Consider the following 14,475-nt stretch of genomic DNA (forward strand, 5'->3'; position numbering starts at 1 on the left):
AGGGCCAACCAGTGGCGAGGAGTAGCAGGGAGTGGCAGGGAGGGCCAGGCAGGGGTGGCCAGGGGCGGGCAGGGGCGGGGAGTGGCCAGGAGTAGCCAGGTGGTGCAGGCAAGGACTGGAAGGGGCGAGCAGGGAGCAGGCAGGGGCCAGCAGGGGCGGGCTTGGGCTGGCAGGGGCCAGGAATGTTGAAGAGGGGCGGGGAGGGGTGGGGAGGGCCAGGGGGGGACCGAGCGGGGCGGGCAGGGGCGGAGCGGGGCGGGTAGGGGCGGAGCGGGGCGGGCAGGGGCGGAGCGGGGCGGGCAGGGGCGGGCAGGGCCTTGCTGGGCCAGGTAGGGGAGGCCTTAGGCTCCTCTCCTGCTCAGCTCCAACTCTGCAAAGTTTGCTTCAACTGCAGCCAGAGCTGTGCTGACGCGTGTGGAGTAGCAGGATGAACAGAAGTTCCGACCCGGAGGTCACCGTCTCGGCGGCTCGTTCCTCCATTGGTCAGTGTCCCGGAGGCACCCTACAGGTGCGCAGAGAACCCGGCCAACTGCCCGCGTGCATTCATGATTGTTCATCTCTGACCGTGTGGTGGCAGGTATTGGTGGTCTGACCTCGGGCTCTGGGAAGCCGTGGGCTTGGCAAAGCGCTGATTTAAAGTCCACACTGCATCTGGTCCCATCCACCCGCTCCGTGCTCCTCAGGATGCCTTCCCTCTTCCTCATTCCATTAGAGGTTCCTTCAGTGGTGCCCTGTCCACCGTGCCTGTCCACGACCTGGGGACAACTGTCATCAAAGAAGTTCTGCAGAGGGCCAAGGTGGCTACTGAAGAGGTGTTTGAGGCGGACACGTTTTGACCGCAGGTAACTCTTCAATAGACCAGGAAAGGTCAGCTTCATTAGAAACAGAACATTTATTGGCTCTCCCACACCCTATCACCACCACCACCACCACCACCACACATTGCTTTGGAGTTCTCTCTGCTAGGATTCTTTCTGTCCCTCCTCCTTCCTGTAGCTGAAGTCAAAGCTTCCTTATGAACGTTTTCCCTGAGTGATTTTAGACCAGGGGTGTGACTGCCTCTGCATTGTTAGGAGCAGGGCCAGGCTGATGCACAGAAAGGTATGCATAATTCTCCACATACCCCTAAAATGTCACACAGTCAAGAAAAGTGTGTGGGCCTGACACTGTGCCAGAGCTGCAAGTGAGGCTGCAGCAGAGCCCTTGTCCACTTGTCATGAGATAGGCTGTCCCTCACTCCTGGGGGACTCTCTGGAGGAAGAATGCTTCATCTTACCTCTGATTCCTGCTGGGTTTGTGGACCAGTGACTACTGTGGTCAGTTCCTGTTGATAATCGATTTGAACCTGGGTGTGTAGCTCAGGGGTGAAGTGTGTGGTTAGCGTGCATGTGGTCATGAGTTCACTCTCTTGCCCTGCCCTGTGCTCTCTCAGCTCACATTTGAATCAACTGTAGAGAAAGTTGTTAACATTCAATACCAACTTCTGCTCTTCTTCTGTGCCATTTGTATGCGTGTCAGTTGGACATCCTGTATGTTTTAGATGGGTGTTTTGCCCGCACATATGTCTTGCATTTACCACTTGCCTGCCTGGTGCTGGCAAAAGCTGGAGAGGACATTGGGTTTCCTGGAACTGGAGTTACAGATGGTTGTTGTTGTGAGCTGCTGTGCGGGTGCTGGGAATCAAACCCCAAGAGCAGCCAGCGCTCCTAACCACTGACCAACTCTTCAAGCCTCTGAATGTTCTATATTTGGAAAGGTTCTTATTTCAGAATTTATCACCCCCAACATACGTTTATTTCAATATATTAAATCTTAAGTATATGTTGATTGGATATAATTGAAATAATATATATATGTACATATACTGATATATATATATGATGCATTAATTGGCTGGAACCCAGTTCTGTACAGAAATTTCATTTAGTAAATTTCACCTTACATATGTAGGCTGAACATGATACAAAATATGTATGATTTTGTACATGAAATAAGTCGTGTCTGTCTCATGTGAAGGGGCTAGGCAGTCTTTAACATTCACCTAACCTTGTTACACATCTGCACTTTGAATAATATCTGACACAGGAGGTCCACAGTGGCATCATTTTAGCATCCAGAAAGTTCCATATCTCCCAGAGTGGAGGTCCATGGCTGTAACCCCAGCAGCACTCTGCAGTCTGAGAAGTGAGCTTTATGAGATTGAGGCCAGCCTGAGCTAGCCAGCCTCTTTGTTATAGAAGAAAAGAAAAGGACAGAGGAGGGAGAGAGAGGCTGGCGGTGACACTGTAGAGAGCTTTCTCAGCACGCACAAAGCTTGAGTTTAATCCCCACCCCTGTGAGAAAAAGAAGTTTTGTGTTTTGGATCATTGCTGATTTTGAGAAGGTGAGTTCTTAGTTAACCTGTATTTTCTCGAGTTGTTTTCAGTCTTGGAGTTTTTTTTGATATTTTTCTTGTTAGAATATTTAAATTACATTTCCTAATCTATTTAAGATTTATTTACTTTTATATATGGGAGTACACTGTCGCTGTCTTCAGACTCACCAGAAGAGGGCATCAGATTCCACTACAGATGGTTGTGAGCCACCATGTGACTGCTGGGAATTGAACTCAGGACCTCTGGATGAGCAGACAGGGCTCTTAACCACTGAGCCATCTCTCCAGCCCTATTTATTTATTTTGAGGGATGCTACAAAGCATGTATGGGAGTTGAGGGACAAGTTGTGGGAGTTGGTTCTCCCCTCCCACCATCCCATTTCCCACTCCACCCCTCGCCCCCCAACAACACACAGTACGTGTCCCAGGAACTGAACTCAGGTCACCTGCTCAGTGGCAGTGCCGTCCTCCTTCCTCACCCAGGGAATTGTCTCTCCAGCATCGGATTTTGTTGTTGTTGTTGTTGACGTAGAATCGAAGGTTAATGAGTAACGTGGATGATAGCCTTTTAAGCTCTCAGTGCTCTGCCTCTGCTGCCCAAGTGCTGGGATTGTGGACATTCACCATCAAACCTGGTGTCACTCTGTTACTTTTTCCACATCTCACTGGCTTCTGTGGAACTGCTCACGTAGTCATGACAGGACGTGAGAGTGTTCACTGAAGACCTGTTAAGTGTGCCCTTTACAGTCTTATAAAGCATCTTGCCAGGCACTTTCCTCTCATTGCGTCCCTTAACCCCAGGCTATGTGGATCTTACCATCTCCAGCTACTAAAGGAACAAGGAAACTCAGAGGACGCTAACCGCAGTCCGTGTGTGAGTTCCTGTCCTGACTCCCTTGGTGATGTACAGCCAAGTGGAAGTGTAAGCCAAACAAGCCCTTTCCTCCCCAACTTGGTTGTTTTTGGTCATGGTGTCTCACCACAGCAATAGAAACCCTAGCAAAAACAGAGATGGATTAAAAAATAACGACTACAGTCAGATACATAAAGCCCATAAGCATTTTCTTCCCTAAATCCTTCAGGCACATTATCACTGCATCAGAGAGCTTGTTGACTGGAACAGAAGTTGGTATCAGGAACAGGTTTGTTGCTATGCAAAAGCTGACCACGTCGTTCTAGGAGAAATGTGAGAGAATTTGGGACCTTAGGCTGGGAAACACCTTGCTATTACAGCACGTCCAGGGCCATTTTAGTGGAAGCTTGGAAAACAGTGATACTATAGGAACCGTGGACTGTGGGTGCCTGATTTCTGGGATTTCAGAGAGGGGTGAAGGAGTTTACCATGAATTGGGCCTGGGGTTCCCCTGTGATATTCTGACTGAGATTCTGTTTGCTGTTTAGGATGGGGCTGAAGAGTCAGCTTCATTAACTGCTCCACTGAGAGATGAAACTTTCTGCGGTTCATTAGGACAATAAGAAAGGCTGCCTAGAGACGTCACAAAGCTGAGGCCAGGCCACATCTTGTGCTGCAAACCAAATTGGCAATCTATGAGGGTCATCTGGTTCTAGTTTTGAAGGGAATCAAGGAGAGCACTCGAGGCTTGGCACCTGGTCGCAGGGTCAGGGTCTTCGCAGAACGGCTTGAGAGGCTGAAGGGGAAGCCTCAGGTGGTATGGAGGCTCCAGGATATTGGAGATGCCGGGACTGTAGGATGACCATCGATGGGAGCTGCAGATTCGCAAATGTCTGAAGGAAGCAGAAAATCGTGTGCAGTGAATGGCAGGGCTGTGGACCGCCCAAGGATTTTGTGTACCAGAAGGCTGTCTGGCCCTAAACTATCCACTTTTAATTTGTACTGCTGGATTTTGAGTTTTGCTTAAGTGTGAATTCATTTTAGTATTATTTTTTAATGCCCAAGTTCTTTCTCTTGGGATAAGAATACTTTTAAAAAGAATATTGTTTTTTTGACACAGAATCTCTTTACACGGCCCTTGTAGTCTCAGAATTCACAGAAATCCTCCTGTCTCTTTCTGCTGGGATTAAAGGCCTGTGCCACCCTACCCAGCAAGAATATTTAAGTATAAAATTTGCTTTTTATTTTTATCTCATAGACACCCACTGTTAAGTGGCTTTGGACCGTTAAAGAGACTTTAGACTTCCAACACATTACAACTTTTATTGACCTTGAACTTTTACAGTGTCACGGTATTTTGTATTATGATATTAACATGAGACTTTAGAGACAAGGAGTAAAAAGTATCCGTTTAAAAATGATGTTTCTGTGTCAGTCAGCGAGCAGTGGTTTGGTTTGGTTCAGAGGGGCCTTTGTTTTTCAGATATTATTGTTTCTTTGTGAAGATGGGATCTTAGTGAACAGCCTTGGCGGTCCTGGAACTCGCCATGTTGAACTAGAATTGACGGAGATCCATCTGTCACTGCCCATTTTTATTTATTTCTTTAGTGTGTGTGTGTGTGTGTGTGTGTGTGTGTGTGTGTGTGTGTGTGTGTGTGTTCTTGTGTATGTGTGTGTGCGTGTCCCTGCGTGTTCGTGTGTGTGTGTGTGTGTGCGCACATGAGCAAATGTGCGTGCAGTATGTGTATGCACATATTTGTAAGGATGCCTGTGAAGGCCAAAAGAGGGTTTTAGTCTCCTGCACGTGGAGTTACAGGCAGTTTCTCAGGCTCCAGAGGTCTGCCCTTCCCAGCCTTCAGCAGTGTGGTCATAGGTGCACCACCATGCTCTATGCTGTTCTTTTTGTTGCTGCTGCTGTTGTTTTAGTTGGTTTTGGGCTGACCTCAGAACATTTGCACTTTACCTACTGAGCCATCTCGTCAGCCCCATGTCAGCTGTTTTACATCATATTTTCTATGCATAGGTGTTGTGTTTGCATAGATGTTGCGATCCCCTGTGTGTCAGTGGAGGTGTCGGATCCCCTGGGTCTGGAGTTGTGGTCTGTATTAGGAGCCTCCATGTGAGTGTGAGGGAACCAAACCTGGGTCCCTAGAAGAGCAGCTAGTGCTGCCTGCCATCTCTGCAGCTTCCAGATCCTTCTAAGTCAGATGCAGTGTGCTGTATTAACTGCTCAGAACAGTGGAACAGTGAGACCTAAGGGACTTTTAGCATGCATTCTTTTGGTTTTGAGGCTGAGGGTTGCTCTATAGCCCAGGTTAGCCTTAGTGTAGAAAACTTCCCTACCTGAGCTTCTAAAGTGTTGCTATTATAGGTAGGGTTGTGTGTTTGTGTGTGTTTGTGTGTGTTTGCGCGCACGTGTGCATGCACAAGCACGCGTGTTATGTGTGTCCCCACATCTTCCTAGAGAACTCAGCCACCTTTTGAATGGAATCAGTTCGCTGAGGGAACTGTGTGTTGAAGGGCACATGAAGGAGCCCTCCATACTGACAGTGGTCCTGCTGAGGAATCACTGTACAGGCTGCCTTAGAGCCACAGGCCACCATGGAACACCCAGCCTCACAGAGGCAGTTTCCTACAAGAGGTGTGTCTTTGAGGAGTATATTATGTACATATTTTCTTCATTTAAATTAACATTGTGTCTGTGTGCACACACACGCACACATTTGTACCCATGGAGGCCACAAGAGGGTGTGTGATAACATAGGCCTGAGTTACAGGTGAGCATGTGATCTGAGGTTTGGTCCTCATGATAGAGCATCAAGTGTTGTTAACAGTGAACCATCTCTCCAGCAACTGCAGCATAATTTTGTTACTATTTTGTTACTATTTGATACAGTTCTCATTAAAACACTAAACAGAATGTGAGACCAGAGGACCAACCTGAGGACAGGCACCCAGGTCGACAGCTTGCTGTACTTTAGTGTGAGACACCCAAGGCTAAGACGTTGAGACACTGCACTTGACACTGTTAAAACAGGGAAATCCAGTCAGTCATCAAGGGCTCCAGAGTGAACGACAGTTTCATTATTTCCATGTTTATTGTCTTTGCTCTCTGGGTATAGTTTTCTCTGACCATTGCTTTGTTTGTTTGTTTGTTTTTGAGTCAGGGTGTCATCATATAGCCTGAAAATCGTTTTGTAGATGAGGTTGGCTTTGAACTCCCAGAGATCCACCTTTCTGTGCTGCCTGAGTACTTGAATTAAACGCATGCGCCCTTATGCAGGGTCCTGAAATGATCCATTCAAGGAATGGGGATGTGGCTTCTGGTTTGAACTTCAGGCTCTTCGCTCAAACACCCCTGCTTGCTTGTTGTCTTGTGGTTTCCCATTGATCAAACCAAGACCAATCCTGTAATGGAAATTGGATTCAGTGACCTCTTCTAAGCTGAGGTGGTGGGGTAGGTATTCTAGCTATTCTAGTCAGAAGATTGCCCGTCCCAACCAGTGTGCCTCTGGGTGTTGGAAAGTGAGCAGCAAGCACCTTCCCTGCATTTGTTTCTCCGCTTGACCAGAGCGACAGTACTTGCTTCAAACGTCTACCTTGGCTTCCCCAAAATGATGAACTGTGACTGGAATTGAAAGCCAAATAAACTCTTCCCTCCCTTGCACTGCTTCTCATCAGTGAGTTTGATCATGAAAAGAGAAACAAAGCCAGAGCTTAGGATGTGGTAAGGACAGCCAGCTTCAACAGAGAAGCCTTAGTGTGCAGCATGTTACTGAGAAGTCACTTTGGGATCATTTCTGATAAGCCGTATGTTACTCAGATGAACCTGCAAGGGGTAGTCACATGTGCTGTGGAAATCATAAGCAAACTATAAGAGAGACATTGCAGAAGTCAGTTATTGAAGCCATGTATCACATATGAATGACTGGTCGGGTGACAGGACAAATACACATCAGCAATCCCCTAAGAGCATCAGGGAGTAGAAAGTTCCTACCCAAGTAATGTCCCAGCATCTGGAGTCAGAACAGGGGCATCCCTAACAGGACTACAGACAACACAGTGTGCACAAACCTGCATAGACAGATGTGTCACTGCATAGCATGTAGTTAATGAAAAGAAGTCTTGTCAGTCCCTGGAGGGCCAGGGCTACACATCAGGAACATGTGCCTCTACCTCAGGAACATGCAATACAGTTTTACAAATATTTAACAGAAATAAGCAGATGTGTTCCACTGTTAGTATATGCACATTGGCAACAATGCAATTGGAAATTCCCTGGAACAGACTTGTGAGCCACCATGTGGGTGCTAGGACTGAACCCAGGTCCTCTACAAGAACAACTAGTGTAGGTGCCTGAGCCGCCAGTGTGTGAATATCGGGCGTAGTTCTGCGGGTTGAAAGGAAACACATAACACGGGTCACCCGTTTTCAGAGAGTGCCACAAACGCTTTACTGAGATCTCCTTATATACCAGAGGCAAAAGCCATGGAAAACAACAAGGCAGGTGCAAATCCCTAACCAGGAAAACAGGAAAAGTCGGTGTGGTGGAAAGTCCCAGGCCCAATCAGGGGCATAAACAACTTCTTAGACAACAAGCTGGAAGGCTCGGTGGGGAAGAAGGGGGCCATGGAAATCCCAGCCCCAAATCAGGGGCTAAGAGCAGCTCCCAAGGCTGTGAACAACTTCTTGCTATAGCAGGCTAAAAGGCTCAGCGAGGGGGGAGGGAAACACCACACAGGGTAGGGCCCAACAAACTAGTACTCAACTACTGAGGAATCTCTCAGCCCCGTTTTTATTTAAATGGTGGGGTAGGCTCCATGTGAAAAGGTGCCTGACAAAGCCAGGGTAATGGCTGCTCCTGGAGCCAGAGATTACAGGCGGTTGTAAGCCAGTGCTGGGTGCTGGGAATTGAACTCCAGTCCTAGGAAGTTTAAATAGAGAGGATGAGCCTGCTCATAGACAAGCAGGTTGAGTAAAAGGATTTCAGAGTTGTCAGCATGATGGGTGGTTACTGAAGGGATGGGGTGGAATGATGTTTCCCTGGGAGCTGCTGCAGAATTGGGTAAGGGACAGAGTAAGCCCACAAGGGGGACTGAGGAGTGGCCAGAGAGAGGAAGTGGAAAGGCAGGAAGCTGCAGAAGCAAAGCAGAATGGCTGTCCTTTCAGAACCCTGGAGTCCTACAGCCTGCCTGTGAGGGAGGGAGTGGGGTGTGGGGAGAATAGCCAGAGGGAGTCTGCAAAAGGAAGATGTAAATGGAACATTACAAGACAAATGAGACCAAGGATGTTTCCTCTTTAATTAGAAAAGACCTCACCTGGCAAAAAGCCCTTCTTGGTCAGCGTTTTTTCTTAGATATAGTATGTGCCCAAGGTTTCATCTGCTTTCTAAAGTTACACTTCCACTTTGCCTGGAGTTAGGCAATTTTGTAATGACAGTGTAAGGCTAAAGCCTGTCATGGTGGTGCCCAGCTTTAATCCCAGCATTCAAGGAATAGAAGCAAGTGGGTCTCTTAAATTCCAGGCCAACCTGACCTACATAGTGACTTATATATAGGTCAGCTAAGGGTTACATTATGAAGTCATGGTTGACAGGGAGGGAGGGAGGGAGAGAGAGAGAGAGAGAGAGAGAGAAAGAGAGAGAGAGAGAGAGAGAGAGAGAGAAAGGAAGAGAAAAAAATCAATTATTGTGACCTAAGTTAGTTCCCAGCCTCCACATGGTGACTCAAAACCACCCTAACTTCATTCCAAGGATCCAGTGCCTTTGTCTGACCTACCTGGGGAGCTAGGAACACACATGGTGCACATACATACATGCATTCAAAGAAAAACCCGAAATATTGATATACATGAAAAAATTGGTAAGTTTTTTCCCTTTGGGAAAAATAATATAAAGGCATGTATATATACACATGGATGTGTGTGTGTGTGTGTGTGTGTGTGTGTGTGTGTGTGTGTGTGTGTGTGTGTCTGCGTGTTGCCAAGCTCTGGGGCAAGAAGCCCAGCGTCACCACAGCCAGTAGTCTTTATTGTAGTTGTGTGCCCTCTGCAGAAATAACTTTTTGCTTGCCCACATCCTGTGGATCACGTGAACCGTTTGTGGGAGGACCCATCTCTAGCAAGGTAGAGGTAATTAGAAGTGCAGACAAGGTGTGACTTTGGCCGCAGGTGTTTTACACAGCAGCGATCCGTAGCCCTCAGTGTCCTTTCATGGACATGGTCTTCAGATCTCCTTCCACCCACGTTCCCCAGGGTTGTCCCCTGACGGTGCCCCGGCACCCTGCAGGAATCTCAAAGTCCCTGAGAACTGACAGACACTGTATCCTGCTCCTTCTGGCTTGTGACATGTTCAGGAATTCTAGCCAGAGCATTCCAGTCCCGGCTAACTCTGAGGTACACTTTTAGTCATCCTCTCTGCTTCGAAAATACACCAAAACAGACGACGAGGGGGTCCAAAGAGAGAGTCCAGGTGTGTTGCAAGGAAGCGTTCAAAGTCCACAGCCTGTGTCTCCTCCCAACACCTAGCCTTCTGCGCGCTGATCCTGCCCTTTGTAATCTACACATCCGGAACGTCCAGGACCCTACCCCACTCCAGACCTGGAAACTACATATGCCACATCCTAAGACCCCGCGTCCCCGCTGCCCCCAAGACTGGGGACTGTGGACCCCGTTCACAGCCTTGGTCCTCTTAGGAAGAATGGGAGTCCTGGGAGCTGCTAAGCCAGGAGCTGGAAGAAGCAGGGAGGAGTAGGGAACAGCAGGGACCAGAGGGCAGGGGCAGGCATGGGCGGGGAGTGGCAGGGGAGGGCCTGGCAGGGGAGGGCAGGGGCCGGCAGGCGCCGGCAGGGGCGGGCAGAGGTCAGGAATGGGCGGGCAGGGGCAGGCAGGGGCGGGGAAGGGCGGGCAGGGGGCGGGGAGGGGCGGGGAGGGGCGGGCAGGGGTCCAGGATGGGCGGGCAGGGGCGGGCAGGGGGCGGGGAAGGGCGGACAGCGGTCCGGGATGGGCGGGCAGGGGGCGGGGAGGGGCGGGGAAGGCCGGGCAGGGGCCGGCAGGGGTCAACAAGGGCCTGCAGGTGCAGCCAGGGCTGGGCAGACTCATGTGGAGTAGCAGGATGAACAGAAGATCCGAACCGGTGGTCACAGTCACGGCGGCTCGTACCTCCATAGGTCGGTGTCCCGAAGGCACCCTACAGGTGCGCAGAGAACCTGGCCAACTGCCCGCTTGCATTCAGGATGGTTCATCTGTCACCATGTGGTGGCAGGTATTGGTAGTCATCTTACCTCTGATTCCTGCTGGGTTTGTGGGCCAGTGACTACTGTGGTCAGTTCGTGTTGATAATCGATTTGGGACCTGGGTGTGTAGCTCAGGAGTGAAGTGTGTGGTTAGCGTACATGTGGTCACGAGTGCACTCTCTTGCCCTGCCCAGTGCTCTCTCAGCACACATGTGAATCAACTGTAGAGAAAATTGTTAACATTCAGTACCAACTTCTGCTCTTCCTCTCTCCGAGACCATTTGTATGCGTGTCAGTTGGGTATCCTGTATGTATTAGAAGGGTATTTTGCCTGCACATATGTCTTGCATTTACCTCTTGCCTGCCTGGTGCTGGCAAAAGCTGGAGAGGACTTTGGGTTTCCTGGAACTGGAGTTACAGATGGTTGTTGCTCTGAGCTGCTGTGCGGGTGCTGGGAATCAAACCCCAAGAACAGCCAGCGCTCCTAACCACTGACCAACTCTTCAAGCCTCTGAATGTTCTATATTTGGAAAGGTTCTTATTTCAGAATTTATAACCCCCAACATACTTTTATTTCAATATATTAAATCTTAAGTATATGTTGATTGGACATAATTGAAATAATATATATATATATATATGTACATATACATATATATATATATATATATGATGCATTAATTGGCTGGAACCTAGTTCTGTACAGAAATTTCATTTAGTAAATTTCACCTTACATATGTAGGCTGAACATGATACAAAATATGTATGATTTTGTACATGAAATAAGTCGTGTCTGTCTCATGTGAAGGGGCTAGGCAGTCTTTAACATTCACCTAACCTTGTTACACATCTGCACTTTGAATAATATCTGACACAGGAGGTCCACAGTGGCATCATTTTAGCGTCCAGAAAGTTCCATATCTCCCAGACTGGAGGTCCATGGCTGTAACCCCAGCACTCTGCAGTCTGAGAAGTGAGCTTTATGAGATTGAGGCCAGCCTGAGCTAGCCAGCCTCTTTGTTATAGAAGAAAAGAAAAGGACAGAGGAGGGAGAGAGAGGCTGGCGGTGACACTGTAGAGAGCTTTCTCAGCACGCACAAAGCTTGAGTTTAATCCCCACCCCTGTGAGAAAAAGAAGTTTTGTATTTTGGTTCATTGCTGATTTTGAGAAGGTGAGTTCTTAGTTAACCTGTATTTTCTCGTATTGTTTTCAGTCTTGGAGTTTGCTTTTGATATTTTTCTTGTTAGAATATTTAAACTACATTTACTAATCTATTTAAGATTTATTTACTTTTATATATGTGAGTACACTGTCGCTGTCCTCAGACACACCAGAAGAGGGCATCAGATCCCACTACAGATGGTTGTGAGCCACCATGTGGTTGCTGGGAATTGAACTCAGGACCTCTGGATGAGCAGTCAGTGCTCTTAACCACTGAGCCATCTCTCCAGCCTTATTTATTTATTTTGAGGGATGCTACAAAGCTTGTATGGGAGTTGAAGGACAAGTTGTGGGAGTTGGTTCTCCCCTCCCACCATCCCACTTCCCACTCCACCCCTCGCCCCCAACAACACACAGTACGTGTCCCGGAACTGAACTCAGGTCACCTACTCAGTGGCAGTGCCGTCCTCCTTCCTCACCCAGGGAGTTGTCTCTCCAGCATCGGATTTTGTTGTTGTTGTTGTTGTTGTTGACGTAGAATCGAAGGTTAATGAGTAACGTGGATGATAGCCTTTTAAGCTCTCAGTGCTCTGCCTCTGCTGCCCAAGTGCTGGGATTGTGGACATTCACCATCAAACCTGGTGTCACTCTGTTACTTTTTCCACATCTCCCTGGCTTCTGTGGAACTGCTCACGTAGTCATGACAGGACATGAGAGTGTTCACTGAAGACCCGTTAAGCGTGTCCTTTACAGTCTTATAAAGCATCTTGCCAGGCACTTTCCTCTCATTGCGTCCCTTAACCCCAGGCTATGTGGATCTTACCATCTCCAGCTACTAAAGGAACAAGGAAACTCAGAGGTCGCTAACCGCAGTCCGTGTGTGAGTTCCTGTCCTGACTCCCTTGGTGATGTACAGCCAAGTGGAAGTGTAAGCCAAACAAGCCCTTTCCTCCCCAACTTGGTTGTTTTTGGTCATGGTGTCTCACCACAGCAATAGAAACCCTAGCAAAAACAGAGATGGATTAAAAAATAACGACTACAGTCAGATACATAAAGCCCATAAGCATTTTCTTCCCTAAATCCTTCAGGCACATTATCACTGCATCAGAGAGCTTGTTGACTGGAACAGAAGTTGGTATCAGGAACAGGTTTGTTGCTATGCAAAAGCTGACCACGTCGTTCTAGGAGAAATGTGAGAGAATTTGGGACCTTAGGCTGGGAAACACCTTGCTATTACAGCACGTCCAGGGCCATTTTAGTGGAAGCTTGGAAAACAGTGATACTATAGGAACCGTGGACTGTGGGTGCCTGATTTCTGGGATTTCAGAGAGGGGTGAAGGAGTTTACCATGAATTGGGCCTGGGGTTCCCCTGTGATATTCTGACTGAGATTCTGTTTGCTGTTTAGGATGGGGCTGAAGAGTCAGCTTCATTAACTGCTCCACTGAGAGATGAAACTTTCTGCGGTTCATTAGGACAATAAGAAAGGCTGCCTAGAGACGTCACAAAGCTGAGGCCAGGCCACATCTTGTGCTGCAAACCAAATTGGCAATCTATGAGGATCATCTGGTTCTAGTTTTGAAGGGAATCAAGGAGAGCACTCGAGGCTTGGCACCTGGTCGCAGGGTCAGGGTCTTCGCAGAACGGCTTGAGAGGCTGAAGGGGAAGCCTCAGGTGGTATGGAGGCTCCAGGATATTGGAGATGCCGGGACTGTAGGATGACCATCGATGGGAGCTGCAGATTCGCAAATGTCTGAAGGAAGCAGAAAATCGTGTGCAGTGAATGGCAGGGCTGTGGACCGCCCAAGGATTTTGTGTACCAGAAGGCTGTCTGGCCCTAAACTATCCACTTTTAATTTGTACTGCTGGATTTTGAGTTTTGCTTAAGTGTGAATTCATTTTAGAATTATTTTTTAATGCCCAAGTTCTTTCTCTTGGGATAAGAATACTTTTAAAAAGAATATTGTTTTTTTGACACAGAATCTCTTTACACGGCCCTTGTAGTCTCAGAATTCACAGAAATCCTCCTGTCTCTTTCTGCTGGGATTAAAGGCCTGTGCCACCCTACCCAGCAAGAATATTCAAGTATAAAATTTGCTTTTTATTTTTATCTCATAGACACCCACTGTTAAGTGGCTTTGGACTGTTAAAGAGACTTTAGACTTCCAACACACTACAACTTTTATTGACCTTGAACTTTTACAGTGTCACGGTATTTTATATTAGGATATTAACATGAGACTTTAGAGACAAGGAGTAAAAAGTATCCGTTTAAAAATGATGTTTCTGTGTCAGTCAGCGAGCAGTGGTTTGGTTTGGTTCAGAGGGGCCTTTGTTTTTCAGATATTATTGTTTCTTTGTGAAGATGGGATCTTAGTGAACAGCCTTGGCTGTCCTGGAACTCGCCATGTTGAACTAGAATTGACGGAGATCCAGCTGTCACTGCCCATTTTTATTTATTTCTTTAGTGTGTGTGTGTGTGTGTGTGTGTGTGTGTGTGTGTTCTTGTGTATGTGTGTGTGCGTGTCCCTGCGTGTTCGTGTGTGTGTGTGTGTGTGTGTGCACACGTGCAAATGTGCGTGCAGTATGTGTATGCACATATTTGTAAGGATGCCTGTGAAGGCGAAAAGAGGGTTTTAAGTCTCCTGCACATGGAGTTACAGGCAGTTTCTCAGGCTCCAGAGGTCTGCCCTTCCCAGCCTTCAGCAGTGTGGTCATAGGTGCACCACCATGCTCTGTGCTGTTCTTTTTGTTGCTGCTGCTGTTGTTTTAGTTGGTTTTGGGCTGACCTCAGAACATTTGCACTTTACCTACTGAGCCATCTCGTCAGCCCCATGTCAGCTGTTTTACATCAT

At 47.9% G+C, this 14,475-nt stretch overlaps 2 long non-coding RNA genes across 4 annotated transcripts; both read left to right on the forward strand.

Moving 5' to 3' along the window:
* Positions 1-10: 10 nt before the first annotated feature.
* Positions 11-6,897, forward strand: LOC148006961 (uncharacterized). Of its 2 annotated transcripts, XR_015649379.1 has the most exons (4): positions 11-108; positions 395-577; positions 713-842; positions 3,776-6,897. It is a non-coding gene; the product is annotated as an uncharacterized LOC148006961 (long non-coding RNA). The 2 variants fall into 2 exon arrangements; XR_015649378.1 differs by lacking the exon at positions 11-108 and having other exon boundaries at positions 302-577.
* A 3,335-nt stretch (positions 6,898-10,232) lies between these two features.
* Positions 10,233-14,062, forward strand: LOC148006962 (uncharacterized). 2 transcript variants are annotated; one of them, XR_015649380.1, is made up of 2 exons: positions 10,233-10,419; positions 13,029-14,062. It is a non-coding gene; the product is annotated as an uncharacterized LOC148006962 (long non-coding RNA). The 2 variants fall into 2 exon arrangements; XR_015649382.1 differs by having other exon boundaries at positions 10,233-10,393.
* The last annotated feature ends 413 nt before the right edge of the window (positions 14,063-14,475 follow it).

The sequence above is a fragment of the Rattus norvegicus genome, chromosome 1, assembly GCF_021556685.1.
Source record: "Rattus norvegicus strain SHRSP/BbbUtx chromosome 1, alternate assembly SHRSP_T2T, whole genome shotgun sequence".
NCBI lineage: Eukaryota > Metazoa > Chordata > Mammalia > Rodentia > Muridae > Rattus > Rattus norvegicus.